This window comes from Tympanuchus pallidicinctus, unplaced genomic scaffold (genome assembly GCF_026119805.1).
Source record: "Tympanuchus pallidicinctus isolate F22 unplaced genomic scaffold, pur_lepc_1.0 scaffold26, whole genome shotgun sequence".
NCBI lineage: Eukaryota > Metazoa > Chordata > Aves > Galliformes > Phasianidae > Tympanuchus > Tympanuchus pallidicinctus.
Window position 1 is genome coordinate 5,249,018 of NW_026294743.1, and position 13,076 is coordinate 5,262,093.

Here is a 13,076-nt window from a genome sequence, read left to right on the forward strand (position 1 = left end):
TGCCACGTAATTCTGAGTCAACAAGCTCCAGAATCTGAGAGGAGAGCAAAATCAGTTTGCTGAGTTAATTAAGCTTAAGCTGAGAAAAGCATCTCTCCTGCTATTGAGTTTCTGGCTCCAGCTTTTCTTCAGATTCATACCTTGCTCCTTAGCTTTGAGTTGAATCACCAGCTACTTTATATATATATGAAAGCATGCTTGGCTGTGACAGACACATAGGAGAAAACAGATTTTTCTTCATTCTAGGTAGATATATTTCCATTAATAGAATTTCGTGGAGATCTGGCATTCACACAAGTATTTGTCATTGAAACTGGACGTCTGGCAAAATCTACATGTTATGGAAAACTTAGTTTCATAAAATTATCTCTATAAATAAAAAGAAAACCAAGCAGCAGGATCTTCTTAGTCACTTGGTAGACTTTTTGGACCAGACATAAGCTATTCCATTTGTAGTTCTTCTGCGTCAGGTTTCTTTGAGGAAGCCTTGTTAACAGACCTAATGAAGAATGCATTTCCCTTTGCAGTGTTTCAAGTCTGAAAAGGCCTTTCAAACTCTCAAGAAGTGTTTCAATTGTAAGTCTGTATATGCTTTTCTTTAGTGAAGAATTCACATTTCAAACATATTTCTGAGGAACTAGGGGCTGTCTTATTCCAAGAGATCAACGGACAGAAGTATCTATCTAGACCAAATTGCTTCTAAAGCTTACTTGATGACAGAAGAGGAATGCCTTGCTATTGAAAGGCTTTGAATGTCTTCACAACCGCCTCTTCAGTAACCAGTCAGAACTGATGACTCTTTCAGACATCTGACTTTCTGGAAAAATGTCAGGATCTGAAATAAAATGATGGTACTTAGCCCTCAGCTCTATTCTTTGAGAAGCAGAATACTATATTTCCATTTCTTTAGCAGTGAAGAATTTGACATTTGCTATATGGGTCTGATGACCCTTGCTTACTTGTATATGAATGCCTAAGGAGTGCACAAACTCAAGAATAACCTAGCATGGAAAAGAATTGAGGATTGAAATTGTCAGGATAGATTTAGGTCGTCTTCAGTGCAATACTTTCCTAATATATATATATTATCTGCTTCTAATAATCGAGGAAGAATAAGAAACAAAGAATAGGAAAGAAGCTTCAAAAAGGAACTGCTATCATGAAGATGGGACTAATTTGTTTATGGGTTAGGTCTGTAGACAAAAACTCTATTATGGCTGGGCACCTCACCTAAAGGACTTTCCCTGCATGGTTGATTCCCATTCACAAGCATCTTTCCATGTTTGGGGTGGAGTCATTGTTTGCAATTTTCTAGTTATAGGTTTTTAAAAATTCCTTTTTTGCCCTCAGAAGTTTTTGACTTCTCTTGAATTGGAGACTTTCTATTTGATTTTACACTTCTCTTTCTTGTTTTCGATGCCCTATGCCTCTTTCAATTTTTTTCTCTTTCCATTGCCTTCAGCTTCTCTTCTGCTGTTCTACTTTTAATTGCTGCTTTTGGAAAGCTAATGTGAAAAAGGAGCTTAAACATTTCCTTCCACAGCACTAACAGACATTAACTGCAGTTTTCTCCGAACACCTAACAGGAGCTTATGGAAAGAAATCTTTCTTGTTTCTTTTCTTTAAGTGTGCTGTAAACAGTCTGAGAGAGCACTGTTATGTTCTAAGGCAAAATGTCTTGACATAAACCCAGTGAGTACTGTTATCTCTTACATGGCAGTAACAATATCAATTAGTGATTCTCAAAGGAAAAATGACATATATAGACTAATGAAAGTTCAGTCATTGGAAAATATTTTTATACTGTATTGTACAATATATTTTTAAGTAAAATCATGTGGCAAGAAATTGGGTGAACTTGCATTGAATAATAGCGATTAGAGTTACACTGATCCAATGGGATGATTAGCACCTTCTGCTACCAGATGTTCAGATTCCTGAGGCAAAGAATCATGTTCTTGCAGGGGTGACCACTAAAATGAAGGCTTCCTTAGGCTAGTTCAGCCTATGCTGGGCTCTCGCGATAAGTAACATGCTTTGCCTGAGGGAAAGTAAGAGGAATGAGCTTGTTGGGATAAATTTTGCTATTTCACACTGACTTTACCCCTTTTCATGTTTTCCATCCTACTACTCCTTTGCATTCTGTCTGCACGTGCATTGACACATTAAGGTTGGGAAGAAATGTTCATGGATGTTGAGAAAAGCATATGCATTCACATACATACTTTTTGTCTTTTCTATCGCGGATTTTCTCAATCTGTTAATGTTTTCCTTTCCATTGAAACAGTGATGTAAAACTGCCAATATTGGATGGAGCATTTCCATGAGAAACCTGGAGGAATTCTAATATTCTCTGGGAGAGCAATATAAATCTTAGAATGATAGAATTCCTGTCACCTATGTTCTGCCTATTTTGCATTGAATCCGCTCCACTTTTATTTTCAGGCTAAGGACAGTAAGCAGTTGCAATAAAAACAGCTGAAGGTATGTATAGCTGGAAAGTGGTGCTGATGCCACAGAAAGGAGTGTGTGATGAATGTGAGGGCTGGGGAAGGCACTGCTATTTCAGGCCAAAATTGTAAATACTTGCAAAAAGTGGAAAAATTTCTGATCAGTCAACTTTTTTAGAAGAATCTGTAGAGAAGGGGAAAAAAAAAACCAAACTCCAAATCTTGATGTAATGATCTTAATTTGGTAATGCAGTAACTGAGCAGTAGGTTGTGAATTTTAATCGGTTTTCAAATGGAATGCATTAGAAACTGATAATACTAACAGATATGGACATGTTAAAATCTCTCCAGTGTGTATTTGTGTGTGTACATTTCTAACTAGGATTGGAGCAAGACACAGACATGTTAGTTTTGAATGACCTGGGTAAGGCATTCACTGCAAAGACAGAGAGCAAAAGGGGAACTGTGGGAGACAAAATAGCACATTTATCTGCTGATGAAATTTAAACTTCAAAATTTAACCTTTAAGTTAAACAAGAAAGTATTAAGACTAAATCTTACGTCTTCATTATGGAGTGTGGGGCAGTAGGATCAGGACACTTCTGTATTTTTTAATGGAAATGGGGAAATATCAGAGGTTCTGACAGTGGATGCATCAAGTTAAGTAGGAGTAGAAGGGCGCTTAGCACTGAAAAAGGCAGGACATCAGGATGTTCAGACACATCCGAGGCTTTTTAAAAGGGCTATCCAAAACATGATGGCTTTATCCGAATCAAACTGTTCTTCTACCTCTACCCTACGTACTTTACCTCTTAACTCAGCAGTTATTCCCTTTGTATCGCTTCTATGCTGGCACACATCAGTATTTAATTTTTTACTTCAAACAATGCAGGAATTACTTTACATCCTTTCCATGTGTTCCCTGTTAGTGTCTTAAAAGCAGAGAAACCGACCTCCCAGCATTTCCTGCTCAGAAAGCATTCACTTCTAAATGTCTAGAGAATATCTGAGAATATTTGTTTATAAATACATTTCTAGAACAAAAACCGCATGTTCAGAGCAAGACTGGATGTGAAGGATATTTACGGTTGACCATACAGTGAGATTTGGAATGCCATTTGTTTATTACAGGAAGAAAGGTCTTGGAGAGCCAAATAAAAAGAGAACTGCAGTTTTGATAAAGTTTTGTTTAGTCAAAGACCTAAATAAATTCCTGGAGGTTTTCTCTTGCTCTCAGCTACTTGACGCCTTTTGATCATTTGCAGATGGCTCATGTGGGACTGTTACAAGATCCAAGAGCAAACCTTCTGCATCCTTCCAACACACTTTATATTCACGGCTTACTACAATCCAGTTAATCCAAACAATAAGCAATAAATCACATACTTCAATTTCTTTCTGCCACCATTTGCCCAATGTAACTCCACCTTCCAGAACTTCAGCAGCTAAACTTAGAATACAGAAATTGGCCCAATCCATCTGATGTCACTGCTCTTAAGATTAAGAACTTGAGTGTTTGCTTGATGCTTTGGCTGCACTGTAAACCAGAGTTGCTTTCCTTTAAAACCCACCATCTAGCCTGAACTGCAAATCTCTGCACTTTTTTTTAATTTAAAAATATTTTAAAATATTTCCATTTAGACTAAAGTGGTAGTTAGAAGAAAAAAACAGTGGAAATGTTGAAACTGGTATATGTACATCAAAGACCATTTGTCTGAATGTTAATTGTGGGATACTGTATTTGGCAACTTCTACCTATCCACAGTTGGACTTAAAAAAAAAAAAAAAATAACATTCTTGAGATCTTATGTCATTTCTTTGTTATTATAAATTCAGGGTGCTTTGTAGATGGGCTTGCTGGGAACCAGGCTTGCTTTCTTAGAGAAGTATTTTGTTTCTCCTCATGTAAAGCAAATCAGAAGGGCTGGATTGCCAGAACTTTTCCTCCATAAGGAGTTAGAAAAGAAAAAAAAAAATACGCAGACGTTTAGTGATTCAAACCTGCATGGGTCTTAATAAAAAATGCTTGTAAAAAGCTGCAAGTAAAACGCTGCTATGTTATAAGGAAAAATGTCAGCTTGTGTTTCTTTTGTATTCAAATATTAAAAGATTTTTTTGTGTGTCTTCCCAGGGAATGACTCTTTCTTTTTCAAGTAAACTCAATCTGGCTAATGAGAATATCCATATTTTTTGTGTGGAGGTGAGTGGATTTGCCATTCCTGCTTTACTTATTGTTTCTAAAATGCAGCATCATTTTTTCTTCTTCCCAGTTTTCTGCTATGTTTTAGTGGTTACATCTGTAGTCCTTTTTTTCCCCCGCGTACTTCAAGAGTTGATGGGCTTTTTTTTTTTTTGTCAGACAAATTAAAACGCATAAATTAAAAGTGCAGTATTTAATTATTGTTATTATTATTATTTTTCATTTAGAAATAGTGATTGCCTGGAATTTCTCCAGCTATGGCTTTTTTCCTGTTTTATGTGGACACCCTAATACTCAGCAGACAGTTGTTATCGGGTAGAAGTTATTTCATCCAGCTTGGCAAAAATGCAGTTGAATATCAAAGGGATATTAACATTTTGGCTTGCCAGGAGTGGCAGATCTGATTCAAAGCTGCCCAGGAAGACTGCAAATAATGGCCTGTTAAAGAAAGGTGACAGATTATTTCATGCTGTGTTTCATGTGCAGTCTAAAAGCATGCTGTGGGACCTGGCTAAAACTCTGAAGAGGAAAATACATCTTATGGCAATATTCAGCTAACAAAAAGAGAGAGGGATGCATTCAGATCTCAGTGCATGCCTTTAGTCCAAGTTCATAGGCGGGGATAATAATTAGCAAAGATTTTCACTGCTCTTTTGGCTCTCAAGTGGCATGCCATCACATCACAGGACTGCGCAACGTCTTCATTCACACTTGCTAGCTGAATAACTTCTGTGAATAATTTGCAGCTTCTTGCTCACAAGCATTTTAGCAGTTGCAAGTATTTGATATGCAAATTGTTTCCTTTGGAAACACAGGTCAGAGAATGTGTCTGATCCCTTGCTGGATCAGAATGAAGGTTTTGATGCAAATTTCTGTGATGAATTTAATACTTTTCCCCCCATTTGAAGACACTTGCATTTCCCAACAGAGCATAGTTCTGTCAGTGTTTTTCTGATCACTTCTAGTGCTGAATCTCTGAAAAAATAATTAGCTAAAGGAAAATGCAAGCCACATGTCTGTACCTGTTTCTATAGAATGACACTCATATACAAATACCCAGGAAGTACTGCAGATCATAGGAGCTCTATTTAGACTAAATAAAACATGTTTTGGATCTCACAGATCTTGGAAGGCAGAGCACTGGGCTAACGCATTAGTCCAGATTAATGGAAAATATTTTTTTCCAGTGTGCATGCCAAAAAACACACTTACTGGAGCTGCAGAGAGGAAACTCAAGAGTGGGTGATACGTGCTATTTCCTATCTTGAGTCTGCCTGTCTGTTCTTGCGTCTCCAATAAATCAGAGCAGCAAAACTCACTGTGCAGTAATAAACTCCTCACATCACTCGTATAGGGGGAGGGGATAACATGGTCTGCATCTTTGCAGTTCAAAAAGAAATAAATGCATCCTTCTTGGTAATGGGAATCAGATCACTTGCTCTGAGTGGGAGGCAGTCTCTCCTTCAGTACTTCCTGTGACTGATGCAATTTCTATCCTCCTCCAGTAAGCCCAGTGCCAAATTATTGTCCCATTTTATTTTGTCAGACTCAAAATGGGTGCATTCACTGGAGAAATGTGAACAGGGATGCATATCATTAGGCAGGGTTCAGGATGCCTTGGCTGCCTCGGTGGTGTAACCTGCAGTGTTGTTCAGTACACGCTCACTGGTGAGTGAATTCAAGTCATAAATTCTAATAATTGCTTCTGATCTAACCCAACCAGCCTGTAGGAAAGGCACTGGAAGATGTGACTACAACTGATGAGGTGCAAGTGAAAACGTGCTGAGTATTTACAGCCATATGTTGAAAAGGGGTTAGTTACATTATCAATGCCTGGAAAGATTGGCAGTGAATAAGGGTACTGCTGCACCCTTATCATGCTCCCTTCTGACTGTTGCTGCTGGTCGATATTTTCCAACACGATTCTCCCAGGAGCGAAGGAGCCGGGCTCCTTGCAGGCTGCTTACCACAGCAGCCTCAAGCCTGTGGGACAGGAAGGCACAACCCTTCCCTCTGCAGTGCAGTTGAGTTCTCACTTGGTCACACTGTGGTTGTGTGTGACAGGCTTGCCAAAGGCACGTGTATCAGGTGAGATAACAGGTATTCTTTGTGTCTCCACCTAGGAGAGTGGAAACGAAGGCTGCATGGCTCAGGGAATATAGCTGGCAGAGGTGTCCTGGGGTGCTAAACTGCAGCTACTAAAATATTAAAATATTATAAGTTAGATTTTCAAATGTGCTTGTATTTAGGAAGGTATGGAGGGACACAATTGTCATTTATTGAAACATGAGTCCAGGGGCATTTTTTTTTAAAGCAAAGCGTTATTGAAGTGGCTATTGCAATAGCTAATCCTCTCACAAACATGCTTGTGAACATTTTTGATGTCACAGAATAGCCAATAATGAAAACATCTGAAAGAGAAAACACTTTTCTTGCAGTGTTTTCCCATTATTGAAGCTAGATCACTCTCAGATGACTATGAACAGAACAAGAAGCAGAAAAATGAAATAAATTGTACAGCCAGCTCTGCTTGGGAAGAGAATCATCTGCTCACCAGAGCAAGACAGACCCCTGGATGCAATAGTTTTTCACATGCATTTTCAAAATCTGATCTGGGAAAAACTGTTAAACTTTATCCCCATCTCTGAGAACTATTTTGATGATGTCTTTTTAAACAGCTTGTTCCATCACTTACAATATCAGTCGAGGTTTTTTACTGATGTAGAATTCTCTGGTAGTGGATGAGCTAGTCAATACATTCTCACATCTGCTCAAGCTCATTGATGACTGTTTCTCCATGGCATAGGCAAATAACAATTTTTGTCTTGCTTTTTAGCCTCTACTTTCTTGTTCTGAGCTGGCTCAGAGTTCAGACAGCTGCAGAAACATTTCCAGCTGCGAGGGAGGAAGCTGTAATTGCTAACCCTGTGATGGGCCGAGTATGCCATTACCCTTTGAGGAGAAGCTACAATAACGTTTGTGTTATGTTGTGGTTATTGAAAGAAAACTCAGGGAAATTTTCAGTGGTGGGGATGAGAACTCAAACAGTGCATTGAGAATAAGAGCTTGTAATTCATTGCTTATATGAAGTCCCAAGCAATGGGGCTGCAGTCAGTGGACAATTGGATACTCCTTTCCTCCTGTATGGGACTTGTTGAGTCATAGCCTTGAACCACTGACTGATCACCTGAGGAAAGGACTGAGTCAGCCGTGGGAGCACAGGTGAAAGTAATTCTCCTGTGTGATCTCCCAGACCCCATTTAAGGGCTGACTGGCACTGGGGAAGGTTCTCTTTCTGGAGATCCCTCCCCTGTGGAGTCTTTCCTGCAATCCGAGATCTTCAGATACAGGTGAGCATTCCTTACCCGTTTGTTTCTTTTCCCATTTTCACTGTGATAATCTTTTCAGCTGTAACACCTTCTCAGACTAGTAACAATCTTTGAGCCTACTCCTCAGAGAGATGATTATGGTTCTGCTGGGGGCACAGTCTCATTTTTCTGTGCCTGGCAAATAACTTTTCTTTTTCCTCCTTGGTAAGAAAGATGATGTTCTGTCTTTTGTTGTTTTTTCTCATTAACATGGAAGATGCTTAGGAGAAGAGTCTTCACAAGTTCTTTTCTATGTATTTTGGTGCTCTTTATGGAAAATAAATCCATAAGTTGTAGAGTTTTGTATTTGTTGATTTGTGACGGCGCTTGATGCAATGGCACAGATGTAGCAGAGGTGAATTTTGGCTCATAGAAACATTCAGGCATTACCATAAGCCATCAAGATCTTGGGTTGCTACAGCTAAGGCTTGGGCCTGCCAGTTCAAGAAACCATCTGCTGACTTCTTAAGAGCTACTTTATGGTCCGTTATGTTTCTCTATTGGGCAATTCTGAGGACACCATATTTTAGTGCAGGGGTTCACATATAGCATATATCCAAATATTTGAAGGGCATGTACTGTGCTGCTGTCTGTGAATGTTGCAAGACAGAGTCATCGTGATACTCTGCAGTTTCGTCTTCCAGTGCTCCTTCTGTGACTGATAAACACAGCGTGTGATATTCCTTCTTTCCTTTAATCTCCCTGCCCCTCGCCCCAAGTTTGTGAAGAAGAAGGAAATGACTTTCAGTGACAGTGAGGTCTGATGTAGGAACCTCTGAATCACATATGTGAAGCCACATAGTTCCGGTCTCAGTCTTTAATTGCTCTTAAACCAGCTGATTTGTATGTATGTCTATGGGATCTGGCCTTGTACAGTAGGGCAGGTAATGAAACAAATTTCACAGAGTAAACTGGTATGTGCTCATGAGGCAAATTAAAAGGAATTGGGATTAGATGTGTGTTTCATTAGGGAGAAAGCCCCAGATCTGGAGAGTAGTGCACAGCCTGCCTGAAAAATGAATGCATTTCTGTGTAGTCTGGTAAGAGGCTGCTGGAGAGTGAGGGTTGCCATAGCAATACTGAACAATTTTAAACAGCTAATACTTCCTACACAGCTGAATGGAGTGGGCTGAGGAGTGGAATCTGAAATCATCCTCAGCATAGCTAAGTTAAATTCAAATGCATTTATTAAATGTGCTCTTATGTCACACTGGCTATTCCACAGGCCCTCAAAGGACTGCACCAAGTAACACACTGTCTGGTACAGCAGCTCTCAAAGGCAGGCACACTGAAATGGAGCAGTGACAGCTGAGTACCACAACACAAGATGATTGAAGCCTCAGTGAAGGACCGAATATGACAGGAAAACAACCTCTGTGTGATGCTGTGTCCATTTAGAAGAGATAAGGACTGGGATTTTGACAGTCTCTTTCAGTCAGGGGTCACTGTAAGCTGCACGTTCTAGGTGGCTGAAAAAAAAAAAAAAAAAGCTAAAGATAAACTTACAAGGAAAGTGATACAGTGGGTATTTTAGAGAAAGTGATGGCACTTGTTATTTATTTTTCTTGATCCATCCTGCAGCAATCATCTGCCACTGAAAACCGTTTGGTATTGGATGATGTTAGAAGGTATAAAGAGGGAGAAGGGAGGGATGCAGTGCTCCCTTCCCTAGCACACCTGTAGGAAGCCAACTTACCATGCAAACTTTATGCTTGATACATTTAATTTGAGCTTTTCTGTTCTGTTTCTAGTTGTTGTGAATTTTTTAATTGAAATGTGGATCAGGTAGAAATTTTGGGAAAGGGTAAAGGGAAATTGTTTTGCTTCAAACAGCTGCTAGGGAGATTTGGAAGGTAGGATAACAAGGCAGGTAAGAGCAGAGAAACTGAGAAAATCTCAAGAGAAGTAAGGAGATCCTCTTCCCACAGATACAACTCATCAAAATCCAAAGTTACTGCTTAATAGTCACTAATTCACTTTTTGCCCCATGAATTTGTCTAGCTTCTTTATGCACCTCATTTTAGTTTGGCATCCGCAGCTTCTCACGGTAGTGACTTTTATACTTAAACTGCCAGTGTGAAAGTACCCTTTCCTTCTTGAGGCATAAAACCTGGTCTTTTTATGTTATCTCCCTGCTTCTTGACATGTGGAAATGCTCCTGAGATCTTTGGAGGTAAAGAATCCGTTTAGGCTCTTGTATATAATCTGATGTGTCTTGAGAGACAATAGTTTTCCTCTGTGATTAAAAGAGTCACAACTAGCCTTTATCCAAATTTTTCCTATGAGCATGTCCAAAATACTGCAAATATTTAAGTTCAGCTTTTTGCCACCTTACGCTTTGCTGACTTGTTCGAGTACAGAGACATTATTTCAGGCTCAGAGGAGTTAGTAGGCTCAAAAGTTCTGTAACAAGCGCATTCTTGTTCCAAAGTAAGTTTGTTATGAAATCACGCTGTCTCCAGTGCTGACAGAGGCTATTTCATTTTTGCTGAATACTGTGCAGAGTAATGAATCCAGCTATGGAGTGGCAAAGTTACATTATACAGTCACCCAAGGGGGTTCTCCTTGTCCTTGTTGTGCACACAGAAATGTGCAGTCTAGCGAGTAACTTGTATGTGGCTGCATATTTTATTTTTCCTCTAAACACTGCGCTGTCAAAACGTATCTGTCCTGTCACATGGAGGAACTGTGCCTCTAGTTGTAATTAAATAACTTTTAGTAGGGATGTGCTGTCTTAAATGCATCTTTTTATTAGTTTTAAGTTTTAATCCTTTTTTTTTTTTTTTTTTTTTTTAATTTACTCTCTGCTTTTGATAGCATGTGATGTCTTCTGAGCACTGCCCACCACTTTAAGCACAGACGTGCACATGGCTAACTGGATGCTTTTCTAATCAGCAGCAGCTGTGTTCATTTGTAAACTGACATGCCTGCATGGCTGGGCCTGATTTTTGGTAACTTTCAATAGAAATCCAGTTGTTTTTATCAACCACAGGTTTCTGCACTGTTGTCCGTAACAGTAATGGTTTTTTTCCGTGTTCATAATCACAATGGATCTGTACCTCATCTTTTTGCCTGACTTCTCCATTTAATGTCATTTCCTTTAAGACACTTCTAGTTTCTTAATTGTGAACTTCCTTTGAAATAGTTTCATGACTGATGCGTTACAGAAGTGGCATTTTTTTTTTTTTTATAGTATGAGCATCTTTGTCTTGATGATCCCCCTAATGGTGATAACAGCGATGGAGAAGGAAACAAGCTGTCAACAGGTCAGAAATCTTTGCCATCTGAGTAGATTCAGTTTCCCTGCTCTCTCATCCAGGAGTGAGATATTATGAAATTACTACAATGGAATATATGTATAAATAAAAAAGATAGTTAAGATGGAAATATGCATCTCTCCCAGTTTCTGATTTGAAGGAAAATTCTAGAGGCAGTTAGCTCTAGCTCCTCACTTTTTACCCTTCTGATACCCCTAACAGCTGTATCTTCTCAAACAAATGAACAGCATTTCCAGTGCTCCTAAATTTCAGAGGAATTTAGAGTAATTGGAGACATTGTTTCAGAGGATTAGGCAGCCAAACTGTTTTGATTTACAATAAGATAGAAATCCTTAGGGATAAGCGCTCACCACAGTCTTAGCAGAGCCCTCTTTTTTAGTCTTGCTTCCCCCATTCCCACTCATGTCTTGAGGTACATGTCAGCAGCAGGTATTAATATTGTCTCACCGGCTTACCTTGGTTCTGCTCCTGTTTGTGCGTCCTCGCTTTGTAGTACTGAGGCATATTAAACCAACAAGAATTAACGCTCCTCTAGTCACCTCCTTCAAATCCTCCCTTCCCTGCCACATCCCCACAAGGACAGCCTGGGGGCTAAGCAGAGAGCAGCTGAGCTTTACAACATGCAGGAGACGTCTTCAGAAATTCAGCAGCATTCCCTCAGAAGCGCAACACCAGAACTCAGAAGCACGAAGATGGCTTTAGAAAGTGACTGTGAACATCTGCTGCTAAGCCAGCCCAGATGCCTGGGCCCCAGTGTCAATTATCTGAGTTTATGCTGTAGTCCAGGCATGTCACAGATCCCTTTCGAAAGTGGTTCCTCAGTTCCTAAGTAACGTCAGAGTTTTAGTGACTTTATGATCTCAGGCAACTTGCTTTTGCCCAAATCTGGAAGAATCACTCAGGGTGGGTGAATGATGAAATGCTGTTTTTTTGCAGAGAAAGCGCCACGATGTTGTCTCACTTCTGCTCTATAAGCTCTATTTTAAAGATACTATATATCAGGGAAGTCAAGAACACAGATTTCTTGCGTAACACCTTATGGATTTCCTGGTTCTGAAAGGCTGCAAGGAAATGACAGTCACTTGCAGATGCATCCCATTAGGAAGTTTAGCTGAAAATTACATATGGTTTTATACGTTTCTGGCTGTTGCATCCCCCAGAATGAGGGCAGGTAATAGAATCTTTGCTTCTTATTTATGAGTCCTCCTGTGAGAACTCAAATAGGAGAGATCCCTTTTAATAATGAGTTTGGCACAGGTCTGAGAAAAGCCTCGCTAAAAAATTTAAGTAATACTTCCTCTCCTCCACAGCCCTACCACCATGAACAAAAACACAGAGAAAGGAGGGCAGAATGGAAATGATGTGGAAAGTAAGGGTCCTTCACAAGGCGCATTCAAGAAATAAAAATAACACATTTATATTTTATAACGCGGTCCCTAATCACCAAAGAAAAGCATGAAATTAAGCTATTCCCTATAAGCGTTCTGTATGATAGCACTGCTTTAATAATTAAAGCGTAAGTCTTTTTTGAAAGAAGTTGATGTGCAGCTCCTTCCTCTGAAATGCATTCCTCTGACTGACTGAGCTTCATATAAAGCAGTCCCGCAGTATACTGATTTTACTTTTTAAAGCTTCAGTTTGCTTCTTTTCCTCTTTGTTTTATCACCCCCAGTTTCACAAGATGATCTAACTGACCGCCTTTGACAGTCACAGTCCAAATTGCATGGCATTCTCCAGAAACATACAGCCAAGTGAAAGGGAAGCCAAGTGAAAGTTCCCA

General features: G+C 39.5%; 2 long non-coding RNA genes across 2 annotated transcripts in view; one reads left to right on the plus strand and one right to left on the minus strand.

Annotated features, from left to right (window-relative positions):
* Positions 1–7,820: 7,820 nt before the first annotated feature.
* The window catches only part of LOC128084240 (uncharacterized), a 42,935-nt gene continuing 37,679 nt past the window's right edge, over positions 7,821–13,076 (plus strand). The window contains exon 1 of the long non-coding RNA XR_008208403.1: positions 7,821–8,000. This is a non-coding gene — a long non-coding RNA (uncharacterized LOC128084240). The remainder of the gene's footprint in view (positions 8,001–13,076) is intronic.
* LOC128084239 (uncharacterized) lies at positions 9,188–12,170 on the minus strand. The gene is made up of 2 exons (XR_008208401.1): positions 11,752–12,170; positions 9,188–9,487 (listed from the first exon to the last, which is right to left on the minus strand). It is a non-coding gene; the product is annotated as an uncharacterized LOC128084239 (long non-coding RNA).